Source organism: Schistocerca gregaria, unplaced genomic scaffold (assembly GCF_023897955.1).
Source record: "Schistocerca gregaria isolate iqSchGreg1 unplaced genomic scaffold, iqSchGreg1.2 ptg000199l, whole genome shotgun sequence".
Classification (NCBI taxonomy): Eukaryota; Metazoa; Arthropoda; class Insecta; order Orthoptera; family Acrididae; genus Schistocerca; species Schistocerca gregaria.
The window spans coordinates 8,881,911-8,893,397 of record NW_026061737.1 but is presented as its reverse complement, the minus strand read 5'-3'; positions in this window follow the sequence as shown (position 1 = coordinate 8,893,397).

The window sequence follows — 11,487 nt, the reverse complement described above, 5'->3', positions numbered from 1 at the left end:
TTTACCCTTCTTTGGTGCTTTGGACACGAGCTAGGAAATTAAGATTTTGCATGAAGGAGGACTAGCAGCCGAGTTGCACGGGAGAATGTGAAAAGTGTTCATATGTAGTAAAAACCTGAGAAATCCGTCCGTTTTCGTCATTTGTTATCGAATCGACTTAAAGCCAGATCGTCACATTGGCCGCTCTTCTCTCTGAAACGGTTGTACTTATCGTCTGCAAAGCTATGTCGCGTGCTGCGGCATGCTGAGACACTAAAAGCACCATAGCAGAACACAGATGAAGCTTCTAAGTTGATGTAATAGCCAGTAAGAAGTAGTACAATTCAAGTTTTAGGTATTGAATATTGACTTTTTAGCTGGCTTTGGTGCCTTGGACATGAGCTAGGACCTTAAGATTCTGCATGAAAGAAGGACTGGCAGCCGATTTGCACGGGAGAATGTGAAAAGTGTTCATATGTAGTAAAAACCTGAGAAATCCGTCCGTTTTCGTCATTTGTTATCGAATCGACTTAAAGCCAGATCGTCACATTGCCCGCTCTTCTCTCTGAAACGGTTGTACTTATCGATTGCAAAGCTATGTCGCGTGCTGCGGTATGCGGACACACTAAAAGCACCATAGTAGAACACAGATGAAGCTTCTAAGTTGATGTAATAGCCAGTAAGAAGTAGTACAATTCAAGTTTTAGGTATCGATTATTGACTTTTTAGCTGGCTTTGGTGCCTTGGAGATGAGCTAGGACCTTAAGATTCTGCATGAAAGGAGGACTAGCAGCCGAGTTGCACGGGAGAATGTGAAAAGTGTTCATACGTAGTAAAAACCTGAGAAATCCGTCCGTTTTCGTCATTAGTTATCGAATCGACTTCAAGCCAGATCGTCACATTGGCCGCTCTTCTCTCTGAAACGGTTGTACTTATCGTCTGCAAAGCTATGTCGCGTGCTGCGGTATGCGGACACACTAAAAGCACCATAGTAGAACACAGATGAAGCTTCTAAGTTGATGTAATAGCCAGTAAGAAGTAGTACAATTAAAGTTTTAGGTATCGGTTATTGACTTTTTACCCTTCTTTGGTGCTTTGGACATGAGCTAGGAAATTAAGATTTTGCATGAAGGAGGACTAGCAGCCGAGTTGCACGGGAGAATGTGAAAAGTGTTCAAATGTAGTAAAAACCTGAGAAATCCGTCCGTTTTCGTCATTTGTTATCGAATCGACTTAAAGCCAGATCGTCACATTGGCCGCTCTTCTCTCTGAAACGGTTGTACTTATCGTCTGCAAAGCTATGTGGCGTTCTGCGGTATACGGAGACAGTAAAAGCACCATAGTAGAACACAGATGATGCTTCTAAGTTGATGTAATAGCCAGTAAGATATAGTACAATTCAAGTTTTAGGTATCGATTATTGACTTTTTAGCTGGCTTTGGTGCCTTGGACATGATCTAGGACCTTAAGATTCTGCATGAAAGGAGGACTGGCAACCGATTTGCACGGGAGAATGTGAAAAGTGTTCATATGTAGTAAAAACCTGAGAAATCCGTCCGTTCTCGTCATTTGTTATCGAATCGACTTAAAGCCAGATCGTCACATTGGCCGCTCTTCTCTCTGAAAAAGTTGTACTTATCGTCTGCAAAGCTATGTCGCGTGCTGCGGTATGCGGACACACTAAAAGCACCATAGTAGAACACAGATGAAGCTTCTAAGTTGATGTAATAGCCAGTAAGAAGTAGTACAATTCAAGTTTTAGGTATCGGTTATTGACTTTTTACCCTTCTTTGGTGCCTTGGACATCAGCTAGGAAATTAAGATTTTGCATGAATTAGGACTAGCAGCCGAGTTGCACGGGAGAATGTGAATAGTGTTCATATGTAGTAAAAACCTGAGACATCCGTCCGTTTTCGTCATTTGTTATCGAATCGACTTAAAGCCAGATCGTCACATTGGCCGCTCTTCTCTCTGAAACGGTTGTACTTATCGTCTGCAAAGCTATGTGGCGTTCTGCGGTATGCGGAGACAGTAAAAGCACCATAGTAGAACACAGATGATGCTTCTAAGTTGATGTAATAGCCAGTAAGATATAGTACAATTCAAGTTTTAGGTATCGATTATTGACTTTTTAGCTGGCTTTGGTGCCTTGGACATGAGCTAGGACCTTAAGATTCTGCATGAAAGGAGGACTGGCAGCCGATTTGCACGGGAGAATGTGAAAAGTGTTCATATGTATTAAAAACCTGAGAAATCCGTCCGTTTTCGTCATTTGTTATCGAATCGACTTAAAGCCAGATCGTCACATTGGCCGCTCCTCTCTCTGAAACGGTTGTACTTATCGTGTGCAAAGCTATGTCGCGTGCTGCGGCATGTTGAGACACTAAAAGCACCATAGCAGAACACAGATGAAGCTTCTAAGTTGATGTAATAGCCAGTAAGAAGTAGTACAATTCAAGTTTTAGGTATTGAATATTGACTTTTTAGCTGGCTTTGGTGCCTTGGACTTGAGCTAGGACCTTAAGATTCTGCATGAAAGGAGGACTAGCAGCCGAGTTGCACAGGAGAATGTGAAAAGTGTTCATATGTAGTAAAAACCTGAGAAATCCGTCCGTTTTCGTCATTTGTTATCGAATCGACTTAAAGCCAGATCGTCACATTGGCCGCTCTTCTCTCTGAAACAGTTGTACTTATCGTCTGCAAAGCTATGTCGCGTGCTGCGGTATGCGGACACACTAAACGCACCATAGTAGAACACAGATGAAGCATCTAAGTTGATGTAATAGCCAGTATGAAGTAGTACAATTCAAGTTTTAGGTATCGGTTATTGACTTTTTACCCTTCTTTGGTGCCTTGGACATCAGCTAGGAAATTAAGATTTTGCATGAAGGAGGACTAGCAGCCGAGTTGCACGGGAGAATGTGAATAGTGTTCATATGTAGTAAAAACCTGAGAAATCCGTCCGTTTTCGTCATTTGTTATCGAATCGACTTAAAGCCAGATCGTCAAATTGGCCGCTCTTCTCTCTGAAACGGTTGTACTTATCGTCTGCAAAGCTATGTGGCGTTCTGCGGTATGCGGAGACAATAAAAGCACCATAGTAGAACACAGATGATGCTTCTAAGTTGATGTAATAGCCAGTAAGATATAGTACAATTCAAGTTTTAGGTATCGATTATTGACTTTTTAGCTGGCTTTGGTGCCTTGGACATGAGCTAGGACCTTAAGGTTTTGCATGAATTAGGACTAGCAGCCGAGTTGCACGGGAGAATGTGAATAGTGTTCATATGTAGTAAAAACCTGAGACATCCGTCCGTTTTCGTCATTTGTTATCGAATCGACTTAAAGCCAGATCGTCACATTGGCCGCTCTTCTCTCTGAAACGGTTGTACTTATCGTCTGCAAAGCTATGTCGCGTGCTGCGGTATGCTGAGACACTATGAGCACCATAGTAGAACACAGATGAAGCTTCTAAGTTGATGTAATTTCCAGTAAGAAGTAGTACAATTCAAGTTTTAGGTATTCAATATTGAATTTTTAGCTGGCTTTGGTGCCTTGGACATGACCTAGGACCTTAAGATTCTGCATGAAAGGAGGACTAGCAGCCCTGTTGCACGGGAGAATGTGAAAAGTGTTCATATGTAGTAAAAACCTGAGAAATCCGTCCGTTTTCGTCATTTGTTATCGAATCGACTTAAAGCCAGATCGTCACATTGGCCGCTCTTCTCTCTGAAACGGTTGTACATATCGTCTGCAAAGCTATGTCGCGTGCTGCGGTATGCTGAGACACTATGAGCATCATAGTAGAACACATATGAAGCTTCTAAGTTGATGTAATTTCCAGTAAGAAGTAGTACAATTCAAGTTTTAGGTATCGGTTATTGACTTTTTACCCTTCTTTGGTGCCTTGGACATCAGCTAGGAAATTAAGATTTTGCATGAAGGAGGACTATCAGCCGAGTTGCACGGGAGAATGTGAATAGTGATGTAATAGCCAGTAAGAAGTAGTACAATTCAAGTTTTAGGTATCGATTATTGACTTTATAGCTGGCTTTGGTGCCTTGGACATGAGCTAGGACCTTAACATTCTGCATGAAAGGAGGACTAGCAGCCGATTTGCACGGGAGAATGTGAAAAGTCTTAACATGTAGTAAAAACCCGAGAAATCCGTCCGTTTTCGTCATTTGTTATCGAATCGACTTAAAGCCAGATCGTCACATTTGCCGCTCTTCTCTCTGAAACGGTTGTACTTATCGTCTGCAAAGCTATGTGGCGTTCTGCGGTATGCGGAGACAGTAAAAGCACCATAGTAGAACACAGATGATGCTTCTAAGTTGATGTATTAGCCAGTAAGATATAGTACAATTCAAGTTTTAGGTATCGATTATTGACTTTTTAGCTGGCTTTGCTGCCTTGGACATGAGCTAGGACCTTAAGATTCTGCATGAAAGGAGGACTGGCAGCCCTGTTGCACGGGAGAATGTGAAAAGTGTTCATATGTAGTAAAAACCTGAGAAATCGGTCCGTTTTCGTCATTTGTTATCGGATCGACTTAAAGCCAGATCGTCACATTGGCCGCTCTTCGCTCTGACACGGTTGTACTTATCGTCTGCAAAGCTATGTCGCGTGCTGCGGTATGCTGAGACACTATGAGCATCATAGTAGAACACATATGAAGCTTCTAAGTTGATGTAATTTCCAGTAAGAAGTAGTACAATTCAAGTTTTAGGTATCGGTTATTGACTTTTTACCCTTCTTTGGTGCCTTGGACATCAGCTAGGTAATTAAGATTTTGCATGAAGGAGGACTAGCAGCCGAGTTGCACGGGAGAATGTGAATAGTGTTCATATGTAGTAAAAACCTGAGACATCCGTCCGTTTTCGTCATTTGTTATCGAATCGACTTAAAGCCAGATCGTCACATTGACCGCTCTTCTCTCTGAAACGGTTGTACTTATCGTCTGCAAAGCTATGTGGCGTTCTGCGATATGCGGAGACAGTAAAAGCACCATAGTAGAACACAGATGATGCTTCTAAGTTGATGTAATAGCCAGTAAGATATAGAACAATTCAAGTTTTAGGTATCGATTATTGACTTTTTAGCTGGCTTTAATGCCTTGGACATGAGCTAGGACCTTAAGATTCTGCATGAAAGGAGGACTGGCAGCCGATTTGCAAGGGGGAATGTGAAAAGTGTTCATATGTAGTAAAAACCTGAGATATCCGTCCGTTTTCGTCATTAGTTATCGAATCGACTTCAAGCCAGATCGTCACATTGGCCGCTCTTCTCTCTGAAAAAGTTGTACTTATCGTCTGCAAAGCTATGTCGCGTGCTGCGGTATACGGACACACTAAAAGCACCATAGTAGAACACAGATGAAGCTTCTAAGTTGATGTAATAGCCAGTAAGAAGTAGTACAATTCAAGTTTTAGGTATCGGTTATTGACTTTTTACCCTTCTTTGGTGCCTTGGACATGAGCTAGGAAATTAAGATATTGCATGAAGGAGGACTAGCAGCCGAGTTGCACGGGAGAATGTGAAAAGTGTTCATATGTAGTAAAAACCTGAGACATCCGTCCGTTTTCGTCATTTGTTATCGAATCAACTTAAAGCCAGATCGTCACATTGGCCGCTCTTCTCTCTGAAACGGTTGTACTTATCGTCTGCAAAGCTATGTGGCGTTCTGCGGTATGCGGAGACAGTAAAAGCACCATAGTAGAACACAGATGATGCTTCTAAGTTGATGTAATATCCAGTAAGATATAGTACAATTCAAGTTTTAGGTATCGATTATTGACATTTTAGCTGGCTTTGGTGCCTTGGACATGAGCTAGGACCTTAAGATTCTGCATGAAAGGAGGACTGGCAGCCGATTTGCACGGGAGAATGTGAAAAGTGTTCATATGTATTAAAAACCTGAGAAATCCGTCCGTTCTCGTCATTTGTTATCGAATCGACTTAAAGCCAGATCGTCACATTGGCCGCTCTTCTCTCTGAAACGGTTGTACTTATCGTGTGCAAAGCTATGTCGCGTGCTGCGGCATGCTGAGACACTAAAAGCACCATAGCAGAACACAGATGAAGCTTCTAAGTTGATGTAATAGCCAGTAAGAAGTAGTACAATTCAAGTTTTAGGTATTGAATATTGACTTTTTAGCTGGCTTTGGTGCCTTGGACTTGAGCTAGGACCTTAAGATTCTGCATGAAAGGAGGACTAGCAGCCGAGTTGCACAGGAGAATGTGAAAAGTGTTCATATGTAGTAAAAACCTGAGAAATCCGTCCGTTTTCGTCATTTGTTATCGAATCGACTTAAAGCCAGATCGTCACATTGGCCGCTCTTCTGTCTGAAACAGTTGTGCTTATCGTCTGCAAAGCTATGTCGCGTGCTGCGGTATGCGGAGACACTAAAAGCACCATAGTAAAACACAGATGAAACTTCTAAGTTGATGTAATAGCCAGTAAGAAGTAGTACAATTCAAGTTTTAGGTATCGATTATTGACTTTATAGCTGGCTTTGGTGCCTTGCACATGAGCTAGGACCTTAACATTCTGCATGAAAGGAGGACTAGCAGCCGATTTGCACGGGAGAATGTGAAAAGTCTTAACATGTAGTAAAAACCCGAGAGATCCGTCCGTTTTCGTCATTTGTTATCGAATTGACTTAAAGCCAGATCGTCACATTGGCCGCTCTTCTCTCTGAAACAGTTGTACTTATCGTCTGCAAAGCTATGTCGCGTGCTGCGGTATGCGGAGACACTAAAAGCACCATAGTAAAACACAGATGAAACTTCTAAGTTGATGTAATAGCCAGTAAGAAGTAGTACAATTCAAGTTTTAGGTATCGATTATTGACTTTTTAGCTGGCTTTGGTGCCTTGGACATGAGCTAGGACCTTAAGATTCTGCATGAAATGAGGACTAGCAGCCGAGTTGCACGGGAGAATGTGAAAAGTGTTCATACGTAGTAAAAACCTGAGAAATCCGTCCGTTTTCGTCATTAGTTATCGAATCGACTTCAAGCCAGATCGTCACATTGGCCGCTCTTCTCTCTGAAAAAGTTGTACTTATCGTCTGCAAAGCTATGTCGCGTGCTGCGGTATGCGGACACACTAAAAGCACCATAGTAGAACACAGATGAAGCTTCTAAGTTGATGTAATAGCCAGTAAGAAGTAGTACAATTCAAGTTTTAGGTATCGTTTATTGACTTTTTAGCTGGCTTTGGTGCCTTGGACATGAGCTAGGACCTTAACATTCTGCATGAAAATAGGAATAGCAGCCGATTTGCACGGGAGAATGTGAAAAGTGTTCATATGTAGTAAAAACCTGAGACATCCGTCCGTTTTCGTCATTTGTTATCGAATCGACTTAAAGCCAGATCGTCACATTGACCGCTCTTCTCTCTGAAACGCTCGTAGTTATCGTCTGCAAAGCTATGTCGCGTGCTGCGGTATGCGGAGACACTAAAAGCACCATAGTAGAACACAGATGAAGCTTCTAAGTTGATGTAATACAAAGGAAGAAGTAGTACAATTCAAGTTTTAGGTATCGATTAATGACTTTTTAGCTGGCTTTGGTGCCTTGGACATGAGCTAGGACGTTAACATTCTGCATGAAAGGAGGACTAGCAGCCGATTTGCACGAGAGAATGTGAAAAGTCTTCACATGTAGTAAAAACCCGAGAAATCCGTCCGTATTCGTCATTTGTTATCGAATCGACTTAAAGCCAGATAGTCACATTGGCCGCTCTTCTCTCTGAAACGGTTGTACTTATCGACTGCAAAACTATGTCGCATGCTGCGGTATGCCGAGACACTAAAAGCACCATAGTAGAACACAGATGAAGCTTCTAAGTTGATGTAATAGCCAGTAAGACGTAGTACAATTAAAGTTTTAGGTATTGAATATTGAATTTTTAGCTGGCTTTGGTGCCTTGGACATGAGCTAGGACCTTAAGATTCTGCATGAAAGGAGGACTAGCATCCGAGTTGCACGGGAGAATGTGAAAAGTGTTCGAATGTAGTAAAAACCTGAGAAATCCGTCCGTTTTCGTCATTTGTTATCGAATCGACTTAAAGCCAGATCGTCACATTGGCCGCTCTTCTCCCTGAAACGGTTGTACTTATCGTCTGCAAAGCTATGTCGAGTGCTGCGGTATGCTGAGACACTAAAATCACCATAGTAGAACACAGATGAAGCTTCTAAGTTGATGTAATAGCCAGTAAGAAGTAGAACAATTCAAGTTTTAGGTATCGATTATTGACTTTTTAGCTGGCTTTGGTGCCTTGGACATGAGCTAGGACCTTAACATTCTGCATGAAAGGAGGACTAGCAGCCGATTTGCACGGGAGAATGTGAAAAGTCTTAACATGTAGTAAAAACCCGAGAAATCCGTCCGTTTTCGTCATTTGTTATCGAATCGACTTAAAGCCAGATCGTCAGATTGGCCGCTCTGCTCTCTGAAACGGTTGTACTTATCGATTGCAAAGCTATGTCGCGTGCTGCGGTATGCGGAGACACTAAAAGCACCATAGTAGAACACAGATGAAGCTTCTAAGTTGATGTAATTTTCAGTAAGAAGTAGTACAATTCAAGTTTTAGGTATTCAATATTGAATTTTTAGCTGGCTTTGGTGCCTTGGACATGAGCTAGGACCTTAAGATTCTGCATGAAAGGAGGACTAGCAGCCCTGTTGCACGGGAGAATGTGAAAAGTGTTCATATGTAGTAAAAACCTGAGAAATCGGTCCGTTTTCGTCATTTGTTATCGAATCGACTTAAAGCCAGATCGTCACATTGGCCGCTCTTCTCTCTGAAACGGTTGTACTTATCGATTGCAAAGCTATGTCGCGTGCTGCGGTATGCGGAGACACTAAAAGCACCATAGTAGAACACAGATGAAACTTCTAAGTTGATGTAATAGCCAGTAAGAAGTAGTACAATACAAGTTTTAGTTATCGATTATTGACGTTTTAGCTGGCTTTGGTGCCTTGGACATGAGCTAGGACCTTAAGATTCTGCATGAAAGGAGGACTAGCAGCCGAGTTGCACGGGAAAATGTGAAAAGTGTTCAAATGTAGTAAAAACCTGAGAAATCCGTCCGTTTTCGTCATTTGTTATCGAATCGACTTAAAGTCATATCGTCACATTGGCCGCTCTTCTCTCTGAAACGGTTGTACTTATCGTCTGCAAAGATATGTCGCGTGCTGCGGTATGCGGAGACACTAAAAGCACCATAGTAGAACACAGATGAAGCTTCTAAGTTGATGTAATAGCCAGTAAGAAGTAGTACAATTCAAGTTTTAGGTATCGGTTATTGACTTTTTACCCTTCTTTGGTGCCTTGGACATCAGCTAGGAAATTAAGATTTTGCATGAAAGGAGGACTAGCATCCGAGTTGCACGGGAGAATGTGAATAGTGTTCATATGTAGTAAAAACCTGAGACATCCGTCCGTTTTCGTCATTTGTTATCGAATCGACTTAAAGCCAGATCGTCACATTGACCGCTCTTCTCTCTGAAACGCTCGTACTTATCGTCTGCAAAGCTATGTCGCGTGCTGCGGTATGCGGACACACTAAAAGCACCATAGCAGAACACAGATGAAGCTTCTAAGTTGATGTAATACAAAGGAAGAAGTAGTACAATTCAAGTTTTAGGAATCGATTATTGACTTTTTAGCTGGCTTTAGTGACTTGGACATGAGCTAGGGCCTTAACATTCTGCATGAAAGGAGGACTAGCAGCCGATTTGCACGGGAGAATGTGAAAAGTCTTTACATGTAGTAAAAACCCGAGAAATCCGTCCGTATTCTTCATTTGTTATCGAATCGACTTAAAGCCAGATCGTCACATTGGCCGCTCTTCTCTCTGAAACGGTTGTACTTATCGACTGCAAACCTATGTCGCATGCTGCGGTATGCGGAGACACTAAAAGCACCATAGTAGAACACAGATGAAGCTTCTAAGTTGATGTAATAGCCAGTAAGAAGTAGTACAATTCAAGTTTTAGGTATTGAATATTGAATTTTTAGCTGGCTTTGGTGCCTTGGACATGAGCTAGGACCTTAATATTCTGCATGAAAGGAGGACTAGCATCCGAGTTGCACGGGAGAATGAGAAAAGTGTTCAAATGTAGTAAAAACCTGAGAAATCCGTCCGTTTGCGTCATTTGTTATCGAATCGACTTAAAGCCTGATCGTCACATTGGCCGCTCTTCTCTGTGAAACGGTTGTACTTATCGTCTGCAAAGCTATGTCACGTGCTGCGGTATGCGGAGACACTAAAATCACCATAGTAGAACACAGATGAAGCTTCTAAGTTGATGTAATAGTCAGTAAGAAGTAGTACAATTCAAGTTTTAGGTATCGATTATTGACTTTTTAGCTATCTTTGGTGCCTTGCACATGAGCTAGGACCTTAAGAATCTGCATGAACGGAGGATTAGCAGCGGAGTTGCACGGGAGAATGTGAAAAGTGTTCATATGTAGTAAAAACCTGAGAAATCCGTCCGTTTTCGTCATTTGTTATCGAATCAACTTAAAGCTAGATCGTCACATTGGCCGCTCTTCTCTCTGAAACGGTTGTACTTATCGTCTGCAAAGGTATGTCGCGTGCTGCGGTATGCTGAGACACTATGAGCACCATAGTAGAACACAGATGAAGCTTCTAAGTTGATGTAATTTTCAGTAAGAAGTAGTACAATTCAAGTTTTAGGTATTCAATATTGAATTTTTAGCTGGCTTTGGTGCCTTGGACATGAGCTAGGACGTTAAGATTCTGCATGAAAGGAGGACTAGCAGCCCTGTTGCACGGGAGAATGTGAAAAGTGTTCATATGTAGTAAAAACCTGAGAAGTCCGTCCGTTTTCGTCATTTGTTATCGAATCGACGTAAAGCCAGATCGTCACATTGGCCGCTCTTCTCTCTGAAACGGTTGTACTTATCGTCTGCAAAGCTATGTCGCGTGCTGCGGTATGCTGAGACACTACAATCACCATAGTAGAACACAGATGAAGCTTCTAAGTTGATGTAATAGCCAGTAAGAAGTAGTACAATTCAAGTTTTAGGTATCGATTATTGACGTTTTAGCTGGCTTTGGTGCCTTGGCCATGAGCTGGGACCTTAACATTCTGCATGAAAGGAGGACTAGCAGCCGATTTGCACGGGAGAATGTGAAAAGTCTTAACATGTAGTAAAAACCCGAGAAATCCGTCTGTTTTCGTCATTTGTTATCGAATCGACTTAAAGCCAGATCGTCACATTGGCCGCTCTTCTCTCTGAAACGGTTGTACTTATCGATTGCAAAGCTATGTCGCGTGCTGCGGTATGCGGAGACACTAAAAGCACCATAGTAGAACACAGATGTAGCTTCTAAGTTGATGTAATAGTCAGTAAGAAGTAGTACAATTCAAATTTTAGGTATTCAATATTGAATTTTTAGCTGGCTTTGGTGCCTTGGACATGAGCTAGGACCTTAATATTCTGCATGAAAGGAGGACTAGAAGCCCTGTT